This window comes from Leptonychotes weddellii, chromosome 11 (assembly GCF_054177405.1).
Source record: "Leptonychotes weddellii isolate Sample4059 chromosome 11, ASM5417740v2, whole genome shotgun sequence".
NCBI classification, from domain to species: Eukaryota; Metazoa; Chordata; class Mammalia; order Carnivora; family Phocidae; genus Leptonychotes; species Leptonychotes weddellii.
The window spans coordinates 52,138,865-52,155,446 of NC_138379.1; the positions used below are offsets into that span (position 1 = coordinate 52,138,865).

Genomic DNA, 16,582 nt, shown 5'->3' on the forward strand with positions numbered 1-16,582 from the left:
GTATCTGTTCATACATCACCACTACCCCCACAAGCCTTCTGTATGCAATAGTCATATTGATTATCTCCTTGCATTTAAGTGAGTCTCGGTTTTAAGTTCACTGTGAGTTAAACAAACCAGCGAGGTTAGTGCCATTATCATTCCCATTTTACAGCTGAGAAAACTGAGTCACAGTGAATTCGTACATCTTGCCCAAAGTCACTCATAAATCTAGTAAGAACAGAGTTAGAATTTGAAATGAGATTTTTTTTTTTCCTGGCCCATGCCCTTGGCCTTTACACAAAACCAGACTCACATAAGCAACCAATGGAAAAAAGGCTCCTTCCTTGGGGGGAAGGAGTCTAAGCACATCGATCTGCATCCAGATACCTCAACGGCTTCTGTGTATCTCCAGAGAGGCAATTCCACCACTGTCTCTTAAATGCCACTTAAATAGGAAAATGCTTGAGAGTTAGCAGTTTCTAGGCTCTGCCCATGGACTGTGAAGGGAAATGCTTCCAGGGCACAATTTAGGGAGTGAATGCTTCAGTGCACTTGATGACAGCCCCGTGACCTGACAAAGCCCCTCTGTCACCCTGAGGGACCCAGGGGTATGTAAGCATGGGGAGGTTATTTGAAAAGCTTCCTTAGCAAGATGTCTCTTCTCCTTGTTTGCTAGAAACCAAAACATTTGTCTTTCAGAACCATCCCAACACACAGCCAGAACTTCTGTTGCAGTGCCTCCAGCTCAGCAGTGATGGGGGAGACCTCCTCCGGGGTGTCTTCTCTTGGAAAAGTGAGACTTTCATTCATTCATCAAATATTTGCAAAGCATCTCTGCTTTGCCACCCTCAGTCACAGGCAACACAGAACTTTGGTTTTGGTGGAGAGATGGCAAATTAAGTCATAAACACACCCAGGGAGGGACAGGGGTAGGTAGACAGAGGACTTGTCTCTGCTGGGGAGAGGGGTGGTCAAGGAAGACTTCTCAGAGGAGGTGGCACTTGAGTGAAGACATGGATAACTTCTCAGAAGAAGCCAGCCACGCAAAGACCTGGGGGCAGAACACTCTCAACAGCAGGAGAAGCGTAAAGCAGGAAGATGCTGGCTCTTTCCAGTAACAGGATGAAGGCCAGTGTGTCGGAGTCCAGGTTAGCAGAGGAGGGGGGAGATGAGATCAGAAGTTGGCAGGGCAGGTAGAGTAGGCTGTGTGGGCCTCAGCGAGGAGTTTGGTTTTCATTCTGAGTGTTCTGGGAAGCCATGGGAAGGTTTCACAGAAAGGAGTGACAGCCGTTGATTTACATGTTTTAAAGATCTCTGCAGCTGCCAGGTAGGGAATGGATAGTAGAAGGGCACGCGGTGGGGGGGAGGGGGGGGCGCTGAGCAGAACCTGCTGTGTAAGAGATGAAAGTGGCTTAGGCTAGAATGGTAGAAATGGAAAGAAAAGGAAGTGGAGAGATTCGGGTAGCGGTGCGCTGATAAATGTTTAATGAGCAGCTCTCAGGGAAAATATTAAAAAAGCCCTATTGGCCAATTTCTGTGGTGTAAATACTCCCACCACGGCTGGTGGCCACGTGGCCTCGGTGAATGCAGACCTGGGAAGTGCTGTGCACGGTCAGCTCTGGCACGCTGGGCGGCTCACTGCGGACCCCGGGCCCTGTCCATTGCCCGGCCTTCCTGGACGAAGAGAGTTGCGGTCCCCCCAGCTCCGCAGTGCTGGGCTGAGAGGCAGGTGGCTGTGGGGGAAGAGGCCAGCCCCAGGCTCCGGGCTCCCTGGGAGCTGGCCCAGTCCCCCTGTCTCCTCCGCACCCAGCACTCAGCCTGGCGCATAGACAGAACTTCATAAAGAACAAATACAAGAACGAGTGACCTCAGTTTCCCTGTCTGTAGAAGCGAATGGTAATGCTCCCACTCTCTGAGGGTAATGGTGAGGAGCCAGTGGGACATCACAGCCACAGAGGCAAGAGCTAAGGGTCCCACAGGCATCCATCATGATCCTGTGATGCCTCATGACCCCATGTGACAGATGCAGAAATGGAGCTCAGAGCCATGAAGCCGTGTGTCCAACCCCATTTAGCTCACAGGGGGCAGAGCGGGGATTCACGGCCTGAGGCGATCAGCCTGATGCTCTCAGCTGCTGGGCGGCCCCCGCCAAGGGCCACTTTCCACTTTCTCACCAGCAGCAGAAGCCACACAGGGTGGAGAGGACACCCCAGCCACCTGTGCTCTGCCAAGTCCTGAGGCTGAGACCACACGACTGAAGTGAGACTCTCACGGGAGTTTCCCTTGCCTGACCAGGATGGAGGGAAAGAGAGGCCTGCAGGGAGCAGAAGAGCACTGGCTCAGCCTGCTCAGGATGAATGATTCAGTGAGAGAAAGTGTCGGGATGGAAGCATGGCTACCATGTTGCCCCAACCGTGCTCTGCACAATGGCCAGTGTGTTCCCCCGGCGGAGACGGGCTGACCTGTCTCTGCCTGATAAATGGATTTTCTTTTTTATTCCTTTGCATGGCCAACATTTTTTTCCCACGCTGATAGAGCTTCATGAGCCCAGGCCTTGCGGTCAGAGTCCCAAGGATGAACTCTGCTCTTGCTGCTCAGCAAGGAGCTCCCGTAAGCTCCCTGCGCCTCCACCTTCTCACTTATATAATGGGGGCACAATAGAGTCCTCACCTCAAAGGGCTGTGGTGAGGACAGAGGGGGCTTTCAGGATCGGTGAGGAGGAGAGCTAGGGTGCAAACCAGACCAAGAGGCCTTCCCTTGCTCCCATGTCTACTGTACACAGTGCAAGCTGCCTGAGAAGGAGGAGAAAAAAAAAAAAAACAGGAGGGGAAAATCCCATTGACTCATTTCTAAGTGTCATACAAATGTAAGTGACACATAAGTTCCCTCTCACCCTGGGAAGGCTATAAATTGCCGGATGCCAAACAGAGCCCAATGGCCCTGGTAAATCACAGCACTTCCTGCAACCATGGGGCAGGGAGTCTCGAGGGGGCTGAGGAGCTCAGCCTGCCTGCCCTCCATGTCCTGCTCAGCCAGCCTCCTTTGCCACACAGTGGCTCCAGTTCCAGCAGCCTCTGCTGCTCAGGTGGAGAGGACCCTTCTAAAATCATTGTTGCTGAGCAAACTTGTCAGGTTTTGGTGCTCGGGTGTATGACAGCAAAAACCCGATCAGCCTGGGAGGATGATTCACATTATACTAGGATGTGTTGCTTTAACAAAAATAGATGTCATTTGCTAAGCACGTACTCAGTGCCAGGCACAAATGTGATCCTCACACCTGTAAAGGAGGTTTGACTATTATCCCCTTTTTATAGCTGAAGAAACTGAGATCAGAGAGCTTAAGTAACTCACCAGGAGCAGCACAGCAAGTAAGCAGCCGAGCTGGGACATGACCCAAAGCAGCTCCACCCCCAGAATCAAACCTCAGCCACCACTTCGGGTTGCCTTTCCAGCTCCTGGAGCACGGGAGGTTTATTTGCAGGTTATAAGCTGGATTGCGAGGTTAGAAGCCCAGAATTTAACATAGAGGGCTGAGGGCACAAAGCAAATGTCTTCAGAGGCCAGAAAGCCGGTCTGGCCTCAGTTTCAAAGAGACGGCTGGAGGTGGCAGGGAGTGGGGCAAACTAGAGGCGGGCCCTATCTCAGCTCCATGGGGCTGGGGGAAGATGACAGCTCAGCTGCCCTCTCTTCTATCTTCTTCTCAAAATAAATTGAACAACCTGAACTTCCACGTGAAATCTCTAAACAAACAACAGGCCAACCTTATGCAGGCCCAACAAAATCCATCTAGGGGCCAACTGTGGCCATGGCGTAGCAGTTGGCAACCTCTGTTGTCACTTTACGGTGTATAGCCAATATTGTTGTGTCCCTGCTTAAATAGAGACTAAGAGCTTAGCAATTACTGAGTGCGACAGACCTTGAACACACAGTGCCCCTCTCTGCTGTCCCAGCTCGGCATCTGCTGTCCCAGCTCGGCACCTGCCGTCTCAGCTCGCACACATCCTCCAGCGCTGGGGAGCTCACTCCTGTGACAGCAACCCAAATCATCTGTAAACAGTTCTAATCTTAAGAAACTCAGCTACACTCCACCCTGCCTGTCCCACTCTGAAACTCTATAGTATGCCCAATTCCCCTTCCAGATAACGGGATTTGCCAACCACCAACAGTGAGTATGGCAGGGCAACAGAGCAAAATTTTCACTGAATACTCCTAAGACAGTAAGCTCAGTGTTCAGAACCTAATACATATGTTTACACTGAGTGCTCAGAAGGGCACAGCGCAGAGGCCTCCCTATAGCTGTGAGTAACTGAGGTGCAGGGAGGCTGAGTACCATCCCAAGGTCACTGTTGGTTTATGATGCAGAGGGGATTTAAAATGAGGGCTCCCCAATTCTGTGGCCACTTTTCCATCCATCCGTCCATCCATCCATCCGTCCACCCATCCATCCGTCCACCCATCCATCCAATATTTTTTGAGAACTCACCATGTGTCACTGCTCTGGAGACAGAAGGATACAACTTTCCCTCTACCAAAGTACTTCCCATCATCTTTTTCAGGCTAAGACACCTGAGCTCTTTCATCTGATCTTTATGTAGGCAGTTTCCAGATCCTTCTTCTTCCCTGACTTGTCGGTATGGACATGTGTCAACATCCCTATTACAGTTACCACCCAGAATGGAAGGTAATCTCTGAACAGAGGCTGGATAAGCATGTGGCTGGGAGTGTCCCTTCCCTGACTTGGGATCTCTCCTTTTATTGATGGAGCTTCTGCTCCTATCAGCTTTCCTGACAGCCTTCCCACAAGCAACTCTTCAACCAAAACCGTGAAAATCGTTTTCACAGTTGCAGCTACTAACCCATGTCTGGTCTTGGGATATTGAGTTTAAAGACCCAAGAAAAATGGAACTGTACCTAACAACTATTGAGCCAATTTTACATGCTAAACATCTTATAAACACTTAAAAATTTGGATTTCTCCTTCCATTTTACAGCAAGAAAAGTGAGGCTCAGAGAGGTGAAAAGACTTGCCTACAATTATCCAGCTAGGAAGTCGTGCAGCTGGGACACAAGTCCATGGCCGTCTGGCTCTAGGGCTTAGGTTTTTTCCTAAAGGGTTTCACATTCATACCTGGTAAATTTCCTCTCTGTTGAACAGGACTATTGCTTCGGACTGTTGTCTTTGATCCAATATCCTGGTGACACTTTCTGCCTTTCCTAGCACAAAGAATACTCCAAGTCAGCGACAGTTCCTGAGCACATCAACGCTGAGTACAGCAAACACCACTGATTACCTAACCGGGCTTGTGGCAGACCATAAACAGAATGACGGTCCTAACACAAGCACCAGAACCAGTGAGCGGATCCCAGCCAACTTCCAAGAAAAGAAGTGCTACTCAACAGGGGCATGGCTGACAGAGCCACAGGCTGCCCAGCAGGACTCAGCTGGACCTCAGTGTGTGCCCAGCTGGAGGGCCTCAACAATGTCTCTGAATGTGACTGCCCTAGGCCAGGTGCCAGGGGATGCCTACAGACCCACAGCGAGAGACACCAGAGAGTAACAATTACTATAGCCTCCAACTTAGAATCGCAGCCTCCAGGCTCCCTTCCCTGGCCCACTTTCCTTCTGTGCCCTGAGTACTTTCTAACCCAGGGCCCTGCTAAAAATCTTACCCCGGCTGCCCATCACCTTCAGGGTAAACTTCCATCTTCATCCTATGCCATGAAGGGACCCACAGGAGTTGGCCCTACCTGTCTCCAACCATCCCCAGAAACATTCTGTAGCTTAACATTTTCCAAGGTGGGTGCCAAAGAATCCTACTCTTAAAAGATGGTCTAAGTGTCCTGAGAAGTGAGTGAGTCTAGGAAATGTTGCAAACAATTCTATGATTTTGAAAAATCACAATAAACATTAGCATGCTGCCTTATGGCTGAAAAGTCCTATCATCAAAAGGTTTATTTCACTTTATGCCTGAATTTCCTATTTGGGGACAGAACCCCGTATCGGAGTAACATCCGTTTGACCCCAGGGGAGAGATTTTTTGATGAGTTAGTGATGTCACTGACTTTTCCCTGTTTCTTTTATGCCTTTAGCGTACTGCATTAAGTCACACCTTCCACCAAATACCTTATTCTTCTTTCACCACCTACAAAACTCTTACTCACACTTCAAAGCCTGGTTCGACTTACAGCTCCTCTAAACATATTCCTGTAAACTCCTCTAAGGCTTGATTTTGTTCTTGCTTTGATGATAACACTTATCACAGGACTTGTTTCAAGCCTATCTCTCCCCAAAGATGGGAACCTGGTCTGATTCTTCTCGAGAAACACCAGTGTCTGGCCTAGTTCCTGGAACAGTGGTCCACGGTCATTGTGTGATGGGATGTATGGGTCCATGAATGACTGATGAAGGGAATGAGTCCATATTCACGATAGTCACGTGGCTTGGCCCAGCCCAGCTGCAGAACCCTGCCGGGTATCTGGCCGCCATGACTGGGGGAAGCCCCCTCCCCTTGGCAAGGCAACATGATCTCAAAGCAATGGCTGCCACTCTCAAAGAGAGTCAACAGGTCATTTCAGGAAGATTCAAAATAGATGGCATCCTGCTTTATCACTAGGCGTTGCTAGGAAACAGCTAGTTTGCTACAAGACAGGTTGATTAGCATTGCGGAGAAGACACAAACTAAGAAATGGCTGTATCTTCTCACCCTCCCCAAACCAGCCATGAGCATATTTGCATCCATTTCTTATTCAGCTTAGGTGGAAAGGGAAAGTTTGAAGTCAGGATTAAAGACTGCGAAGGCTTCTCAGAATATGGCAGTGACTCCGTAAGCACTGAGGCCACCAAGGGACATACTTCATTCCACCTCGGTCGTTCACTTAGGGCCTTTATGCATCTTGCCCTGGAAGAAGTCTGGAGGAGACACGGTCTGGGAAAGATTCATATTGAGAGAGAAGGAGGGAGCTCTAGTTGCTGACCACTCCCTCCCCTGATTCTCAGTTATAGAAACCCGGACTCATGCTACCTGGAAGATTGGGAGAGGCTTTCCAGGCTTTCAAAGGGTAAGTAAGAATCAATGGGATGAGGTCTGACAAGCAACAGACTGCTGGTTTCCTTTCCAGGCAGCAGGCACCAGGAGCCACTTCCTCCAAGAAGTCGTCTTTGCTGACTCCTTGCCTAAACTCCCAAAGCAGTGTGCCAGGTGCCATCATGGGGATTATCACCAGTTTACAGATGAAGAACCTAAAGTTCAAAGTGATCACACCAGGAAGTAATTGGCAAGCCAGGACTTGAACCCAAGTCTGAATAACTTATGTGCTACGATATCAGCTAAATTTGAACTAAACAGGAAATAAACAAATGCAATTTTTTATCTTTGGATACTTTCCCCCTCGTGTATGGATGATTGTCTTGAGGGGCGAGAAGGAAGACTGGTTTGGTCCACAGAGCTCCACACATGTAGTCATGGGATCTAGTTCCTCACCCCGCTCTGCCACTAACTAGCTAGGCTACCTTGAGGAAATCCCTATCCTCCTCTAGGCCTCTAGCTTCTGATCTGTTAAACAGGGATAACAAGAGCCACCCTGTATATTCACTTCCTTGGGTATTGGATGATAAGTGGAAAACAGATTTTAAAAGCATAACACATCAGGCAATATTCAGCACACAGTATGTGCTCAGAAAGAATTGGCTGGTTGAATGCTTGTAAGCTATTACTGCAATGCACTGAGGAGCCCAGAGAGGCCGGGTTGGGGTCCCACTTGATTTCTACCATTTTGAGCAAATTACTTAATCTCTCTAAGCCTCATTACTTCCATCTGTAAAATGGGGATTATAATGCCCCCTTGATAATATCGCGATGAAGATACAGTAAGTAAGGAATGTAGAAATCCAGGCCCAATAGAGATGCAACATATTTCCATTTCTCTCCACCCTTCTTCCCTCTAGAACCACTGGAAGGCAAAAGCGGTCTGAGAGCTGTCTGTCATTCCTGCTGGACCGCTGCCCGGGAGGCCCCCAGCTGCTGGGATTGGCCAGTACGTGAGGCGGCACTTACTCAGTCGTGCCCAGCAGGATGAGACAGACTGTAATTTCCAAGGCTGAGCCCTAGCCCCACACAGGGACACAGCATGGAGCCACTTTGAGAAATCCACATTCAAGGCACAGTCTCCCCAGGCCCCAGGGAAACGCAATAGCTGAGGGAACAAGGAGGTTACCAAGCTAATCGTTCCCCGATTAAAGCAACTGGTCTAAAGCCAGCCAAGCTAGCCTTTGCAAAAATTTAAGTTCCATCAGTAACCTATAGTGATCCTCACGCCTCACATCTGGGTAGCACCTTACAATTTACCAAAGGCCTCTACAAACAATATTCATTCAATAAGGCCTTGCAGTGTACACAGTGAGCATGCTAGGCATAAGCTTCATTTAATTGGTCAGGGCAGCCCCGAAGGAGCAGCTGTGTACCGGATGTTTTATGGTGACTGCACACACCACTGCTACCTTCTAAGAGGAACTGTCCCACCTGCAGCCGGCCATGTTTTGTACCAGGTGACCTCTAGCAGCCATGTTTGATATCACATGACCAAGTCCCATCATGATCACAGCTGACTGGACCAGTGCTGGGCACCTGCCCTATGCGGGCCCAATCACTGGCTGTCTGGTAACCTGCAGTTTGTCTCCTCCTTGGAGATTTGGGAACTGGATCTGGGGAACAGAGCCTGGGTAACTAGTAGAGGGTAGAAAAGCCAAAAGGAGTTACTAAGAGTTTTCAGGGTGGAGAAGGCCAGTATGGCCAGGACAGGACTAGGACTTTCCCAGTCAAAGCTTTGTGGGACAACAGTCTATGAAAGAGCAAGGGAAATGGGTGGCCAGAGAGGAAAACAGAATAGAAATGCAGAGAAAAGGGCGCCTGGGTGGCTCAGTTGGTTGAGCGACTGCCTTCAGCTCAGGTCATGATCCTGGAGTCCCGGGATCGAGTCCCGCATCGGGCTCCCTGCTCGGCAGGGAGTCTGCTTCTCCCTCTGACCCTCCCCCGTCTCATGTGCTCTCTCTCTCTCTCTCTCATTCTCTCTCTCAAATAAATAAATAAAAAATCTTTAAAAAAAGAAATGCAGAGAAAAGTAGGGCCAATAAGGAGAGACCACATGGATGCCTTTCTATTGGCAACATCCCATTTTGAGTTTCTGTGAGTCTCTGCTGCATTTGGGTTATTGCCTTTGGCCTCCCAAAGATCCCTGCTACCTTATCACAAGACACTTTTGCCCTGAGTCAGCTTAAGCGGTCTCTGTTCCTTGCAATCCATGACCGTGAGCAGGACAGCACCAAGTAGGTACTGCTATCCTCACTCTGCCCCCCGAGACCTGAGACACGGGGAAAAACTGACCTTTGCTGGCTTCTCACAGCTTAGACCAGGGTTATCCTGACTCAGGGCCAGGGATGTCCTCAGAATACAAGCTCTGTTGTCTTCTCCCCGAATCTCACTGCTTTTCAGGCTGTGTAACTATCCACCGATTCTCAGAGGAAAGAAAAGCTGGTACTTGGACAGATATTGTGACAATCTGTTTCTCATCTGTCTCTTCCACTAGAATGTGAGTGCTGAGAGTGTGGGGACAGTGTCATCTTGTTTACTGCTGCCTCCCCACAGCCTAGAAGAGGGCTGGCTACAGCACAGATGCTTAAAATTGTTTGCCGAATGAATGACTGAATCAGTTGATCTGTCCCAGGACTTTCTGGCCATGATGAGAACCAGGGAGTTTTGCTTATCCTCACCCACAGACAGCAGTAAGTGCGGCTCCATTTGAGATTCCAGATTCTTCTGGGGAAATTTTTCACGTCCTTCGCCCTTGGGAATTATTTGTGGAGAGCAGCTGCCGTCAGCGTGGGTTCAACTCCTGGTCAGTGCCGGGACTGAGAGGCAGCAGAGGACCCTCACTTCCCTGGAGCGGGCTAGCCCCTGACTGCCACCCAGACTGTGGACGCAGCAGTTACTGCCACAGCATCGCCAACAAGTCACCTCGGCCCCCGCCCCAATCCCCACATCAGGAAATGAATGACAGGGAGATTTGGCTGCTCTGGCAGACGGAAAGTGGACTTGAAGCTCACTGTAACTATCTTTCTCTTGGCCCTGGCTCGGGGCTTCAGGGTCTCACAAAAGTAGCCCAAGCTATCATAAGTGGAGCATGGAATGAAAGAGGTTCAGGAATGGGATCTATGAAGACATGAACTCTAAATTTGCTGGATGACCTTGAACCAGTTGCTTGACATCCCTGAAACCAAAAGGTTTGAAGTCTTTGGTCAGAGCTGGCTTCTTGTCCCAGCTGAACTTGGGGCAAGTGGCTTAACTGAGCCCCCGTTTCCTCGACTCCAGGAGAATAATACCATCCAGCTGAGAATAACATCTGCCTACTCAGAGCATTCAAATGGGCTGTTGATTCAAGGCTAGCACAGAAGTCATGTTTACTCTGTGATGGACTCAGTTCATTTTGGGGCCACGGGCCCCCAGGCTGAGCCTTGAAGTGGGAGACTATAGAGACCAGTTTGCAACCCCTTGTCAAATCTCACACACAACACAGTAACAGTTGGAGCTCAGAGTGCTGGGAAGACCCAGGATAATCTGGTTTTCCCCAGATTTCAATGCCAAGATCGGGGAGAGGCAGGAGGCCAAGTAGGAGAGAGACAGATGGGGCCGTCCTTGCCACCCCAGTCCATGATCCAACAGAGAAAAGCACACAAGGGTCAATGTGGTGCAAGTGCCCACTCACTAGCTGGGTAACACGGGACAAATCCACCCGCATTCTCTGAGCCTCGGTTCCCTCATCTACAGATCAGGCTAGGACACCTGCTCTATCTCCGTCAAAGCATTCATTGCCCTGGAGGGGCCTAGCACCTGCTGTCTTCTACTCCACATCGCTCTCTGTCCCTGGGGTCTACTGAATACCTAACTGTGGAACCCTTCTCACACCGCCGTGAAACACACATTATTATTTGACAGATGAAGCAGCTGAGATCCAGAGACACTGAGTAAACTACCAGGTCCCGTGGTCGTGGAGCGAAGGCTATAACCCCAGGGAATGGGGGCAGGTGGGGGAAGAAATGAAAGAGCAAGAAAGGGACAAAATGGAAGGAAGTCAATACCCAAAAAGAAAGGTGGAAGAGAAAAGGAAGGAGGGGACAAGGGGGGAACAGGGGATGGAGAACACAGAGCAAAGAAGGAGAATAAATCCCCCTCGGGCCGGGGGCCAGAGTGGACGTGGAGGGGAAGCTGGCAAGCTGCTCCTTGGGGTTGGGTGGGGGCTTCGAGGCACCTCCCACCCCCAGTCCCAGGGCCTGAGGAAGTGACAGGTCAGCAGAGACATTCAGCTGAGCTACAAAAGCCTTCTGCCGGGGTGGCGAAAAAACATGAAAGGAGACTTCCTCAGGCTTTAGAAATTGCTGAAATACAGAGGCCGCCATGGAAGATGAAGTGTCCTACAAAGGAAGCTCCAAATGCAATCAATTTCCCTGGGCCAACTTTTATGCCCTATTATGAGAAATTGAAAAATTATTTCTGTGGGAACGTCGCTTTGCCGGTCCACCTCTTCAGAAGGTATTGAGAAGGGACATGGCTTCCAATAAATGGGCACTGGGTCTCGTCCTCCCTCATGGGAGGTGATCCTCTGCTCTGTGGCTCGGGAGCCAGGGGAAGTGGGGTCAGGGAGAGTTTGGGGGGCTATTCTGGGAGGGCTCGGGGACTGGAGGGAAAGGCAATGAAATGGAGATAGATGTGACAGCCCCGGGGGCCACCAAGTCCTCGAGGCTAGACACACACGCCACCCGGCTGGAACATGATACCCTTGAGGCTGGCTGGTCTGGGCTAGAGGGGAATGTCAGGATTCCCTGGACAGGATGTCACATTGCAGGGAGGACTCCAGCAGCTGCCGTCATACCACACATGTTGCTTCTAGGGTCACAGCATAAAAGGGCTGCCCGCCCATTGTTCCCTCCCTCACACCCACGTTCCTGCCACCATGAACTTCTCACCTCTCCCTAAACATCGTAGGCTTTCTTTCCATGCCTTGGTGCCTTTGCTGGAGACCTTTTCTCTATCTGGAATGCCCTTTCCTGCAAGTCAGTCTGGCAAATTCCTACTCATTCTTCAAGAACCGGCTGAAATGTGCCTCCTCAGGGAGTCATCCCCGAACTCCCTCCCTGGGAAGGAAGGGTTTGTTCTCTGTCCCCTGCTACAGTGGCCTGAATGATGCCCCCCATAAATGCCCATGTCCTAATTCCCCGAACCTAAGAGTATGTTACCTTACACGCAAAAGGGACTTCACAGATGTGAATAAGCTAAGGACCTTGAGATGGGGAGCTTATCCCGGATTCTACAGAGGTTCCCAGTATAATCACAAAGGTCTTTATAAGAGGAAGGCAGAAGGATTAGAGTTAGTGCGAAGAAATATGAAGAGGATACAAGGCAATATGGAGTGATACAAGGACGAGGCCAAGCCCAGGAATGCAGGTGCCTCTAGGAGACAACAAAGGTGAGGAAATGGAGTCTCTCTTCAGAGCCTCCAGAAGGAACCCGCCCTATGGACACCACGACTTTAGTCCAATGAGGCTGATTCTGGATTTCTGACCTCCAGAACTGTTACATAATAAATGTTTGTTGTTTTAAGCCACTCAGTATGTGGTGACGTGTTGCAACAGCGGTAGAAAACTAATGCACCTGGGCAGGGTCTGTTGTCCCTCCCCTGGGCTCCGGGGAACCCCAGGTTCACACTGCGGCTCATGTGGCGGGCCTGTTCTATGTGGACACAGGGATTGACTCACTTCACTTTACCACAGCCTGCCAGGAAGGTATTATTATCCCCATTTTACAGATGAAGAAACGAAAGCCCAGAGAGATGAAGCCGCTAGCCAAGAAAAAATGGCACATGTAATACATGACGGAGCTGGAACTTGAAACCAGGACGTATGTATACGACACCTCTATGTTGAAGAGTTGGTCTCTTCCACCAGAAAGTAGGGTTACAGGGTAGATGTTGGACTGTCTCTGGGTCCCAGTGCCTGGTCCAGGCCTGGTTTAAGTGAGCCTCCGACATTCAGGAAACACATGAATTGGGGCCTTCCTGATCCCACCCAAGAGCTATTTTTATATAGTGAGCCCTGATGTGTGGAGGATGGCGAAAATGGAATGTCTGTCCTTGGAAAGTAAAACTTCTAATGAAATGAGTTCATCTGCAATATTAACATAAAGCACTTTATTGTATATTTTCTAGAAGCTTTCCTTTTGGGCAGCATGGTAAAGTGGAAGGAACCTGGGATTTAGAGTCCAGAGAGCTCTGGGTGGCTTGCCACAGAGGTATGCCCCTAAATGTCCATTTCTGCATCTCTATGGTGGATACAGTAATCCCCCGGCAAGGGGTGGCTCTGGTGCAGAGAAATGCAGAGGGGTGCGTGTAAACGCTGTTCCCATCCTCCAAGTCTCACAACAAAGCCGTGCAGCAGAAGGTCTTACTCCCATCACAGATGCCGAAACTGAGCCCCCAGGCTGCGACAGCTCTCCATTACAACATATAAGGTCGTCTGACCTAAGTACCACGGGAGCTGTCCAAGCTAGGTACCTCCAGAATGCAGAGGTGACAAAGGTCATCTTGGGCTGGGATGACGAGACACTTTCCCAGAGAAGCCAGCCTGTGACTGTTGAAGCAAGGTGTGACTTTGATGGGGCGTGGAGAGAGGAGGGCTCGGGGGAAATAGGGCAAAGGCCATGGGGTCCTGTAAGACCTGGGAGCCGGGTTCAAGTGGTCAAGGGGCGGAGATGGTGGAGAGGGCGTAGTGGTCAAGGGGTTCAAGTGGTCAAGGGGCAGAGATGGTGGAGAGGGAGGGTATGTGGGGGGACCAGAGGAACACTCCACTTGGAAATAAAGAGCTTGGGGGCCTCTAGCCATCTTTTGTCTGACTAGGAACTGAAAGTCCGAGGAGCAGCCAGCCCTGGCTACACACAAGAATCATCTGGAGACTCTTTAAAATTCCAGTGCCCGGGTGCCTGGGTGGCTCAGTTGGTTAAGCGACTGCCTTTGGCTCAGGTCATGATCCTGGAGTCCCAGGATCGAGTCCCACATCGGGCTCCCTGCTCAGCAGGGAGTCTGCTTCTCCCTCTGACCCTCCTCCCTCTCGTGCTCTCTCTCATTCTCTCTCTCGCAAAAAAAAAAAAAAATTATAAAATTCCAGTGCCCACGCTATGCTCTGGTCCAATTAACTCAAAGTCCTCAAGGATGGGACCCAGGCACTGTTCTGTATTTGTCAGAGGTCCTCGGGTGATTCCAAAGAACAACCAAGGCTGAGAAGCACCACTCTAGGCCTTGGGTCCAGGGCCAGGATGCCATGCTGGGGTCATCTGCACTCCAACTTGTCTAGTTACTTTCACCCCAGTGATGTTCAAATGTGTCCTTTCCCCCTGCCCATTCCCTGGAGCCTGTAGCTTAGCCTGAATGCGATACTTCACTTCCTGTGCTTGGCCTGAACCAGGCCTATGATTCCAACTGTTTCATCTACACTGTGCCAAGGTTTGGTGGCCCTGCCTCAAGGTGACCCCACTTGATAGGGGCTGGAGACAGGTGAGCTCCTGAGGCCTCCCCACTCCCAGCTTACCTCCAGCATGACTAACTGTGGCCAACCCCTAGCCTGAGTGGCCCGGGGACATGGGATTGGAATGGGGTGCTTCTTCCTACTGGCCCATGGAGAAAGAAAGAAATGGTATTTACTTAGCCCTTGCTTTGTGCCTACATTGCACTACGGGCATTATATGCCCTCTAGTTAATCTATCCTTCTTAGACCTTATGAAGCAGGTGTTTGGAATCATCCTATTCTACACCTGAAAAACACAAGGGCTCTGGGAAGTGAAGTGACTCAGCCTAAGGTTTCACAAATGGGAAATGTTAGAGCTGGGTCTCACCCCCAGGTCCGCTGACTCTAGAGCCTGAGCTTTAACGCTTAGAGTTTCTGTTTCCCACCTGTGAAGTGGGGATAACAGCATTTTCTCTTTCATTAGGGTGATTGTAAGCATTAAAGAAGTAGCACGTGAATCCTATATAAAGCAGCAAATAGGGTGTTCAGAACTCAGCTGATGCTTAATAAAAATGGCCCTGATTCACCTTTTAAAAAAGAACTCCAGGGGTACCAGGATGGCTCAGTTGGTTAAGTGTACGACTTTTGATCTCAGCTCAGATCTTGATCTCAGGATCATGAGTTCAAGCCCTGTGTGGGGTCCCACACTAGGCATGGAGCCTATTTAAGAAAAAAAAAAAAGGACTATAAGCTAATGTGTAGGTGTTTTGAAGACATCGCAGAGCCAAATTTAAAGAAAAAAAGTGGGTCGAAACCAGAGCATTCTTTTTGTTCCCCCCATCTCCACTTTGATTCCTTATTCTCCATGCTCTCTGAAAAATGAGTGAGCTTGTTACCAGTGCTAACTAGCTCTTGTTCTGGCACCCAATCCACAAGATGTCTAGGGTCAGCTGTCGGGGGTCCTCAGGGTGAAGGCTTGAGACCCGAGGCAGGGCTATGTCCCAGGCCAATGCGGGGGTCCATCAGGGCTGGTTTCCCCTCAGTGGCAGAGAGAACACCTGTGAGACCCTGGACATCCCAGACACTGCCCAGCTGCATTCACAGAGGTGCTGCTTTTAGTGTTTATCATTTTTGTCTGTCAATATTTTCTTCCTATTTTAAGCCAGTCTCCTACCAGTGGGGCATCCGAGAGCCCACAATGAGGAAATGTGTTACAAATGTTCCCAGACCTTGGACAGAGCCTGGCTCAGAGTAGGCACCTAATAAATATTTGTCAAAAGAATGTACATGTGAAAACTTACTCTAAGTCTCCAAATTTCCAGACTGAGTGCCTGTGAGTTTTTCGGCCATTACTCACATGAGTGGCAATGGGGGCTGCTCAGAGCATGAAGCTTCCATGAACCTGAGACCAGAGAAGACATGTCTCCTCCCCAAAGCCTGGGGGAGATCAGGTCATGACTCCAGGAAAGAAAGTCTGACCTGGGCACGCAGGTTGGTCCTGGGGCAGAAGGGGACAGAGTTAGGGTAATGCCAGGGAATAGAAGGACAGGGACCTGCAAGAAGGTCTCACTCATACACATGCTGCTACCCCACCTGAGCTTGCTACACCTATGGAGCTTTCTGGAACAGACTGTAGGGCAGGGCTGTAGTTAGACACCCAGAGGTGACACCCACAGTTAGACTGGCCATGGTGGAGTCTTTGAAGAGCAAACTTATCTTGGACCAACACTCAAGAGTGCAGACCATATTGAGAGTATCAGAATCCTTCTCTACCTTCTCCCATCCCACCTTGGCCCTTCCTTTTGACCCTTCCAGAATAGCAATATTTCATTTTTCTAAGAAAAACCATCAGTGCAAGACAGGAAACAGAATAGACAGGCCACCTTCCCAAATCTACCTAAATTTTCTACCTAAATTACCAAGACAAATATTTCAGGAAACTATACTTGGCTGGAATGGTCGGGTAATTCATTTTATTTACCATCTAAATGCACTTGAGAGCTGAGATAGATTCAAGTTGCTGCTTCTTAGTAGGATGCAATTCACAGTAGAAAT

General features: G+C 49.8%; 1 protein-coding gene across 12 annotated transcripts in view; it reads right to left on the minus strand.

Annotated features, from left to right (window-relative positions):
• TENM4 (teneurin transmembrane protein 4) overlaps window positions 1-16,582 on the minus strand; it is a 711,025-nt gene that overhangs the window by 597,277 nt on the left and 97,166 nt on the right. Inside the window, exon 1 of one of the 12 annotated variants that reach the window (XM_081798923.1) lies at window positions 5,111-7,881. The exons of the other annotated variants lie outside the window; for them this stretch is intronic. The gene's annotated coding sequence lies outside the window, so the exon portion shown is untranslated. Of the gene's footprint in view, window positions 1-5,110; window positions 7,882-16,582 lie in introns of those variants that run through there. 12 annotated transcript variants of the gene reach the window in all.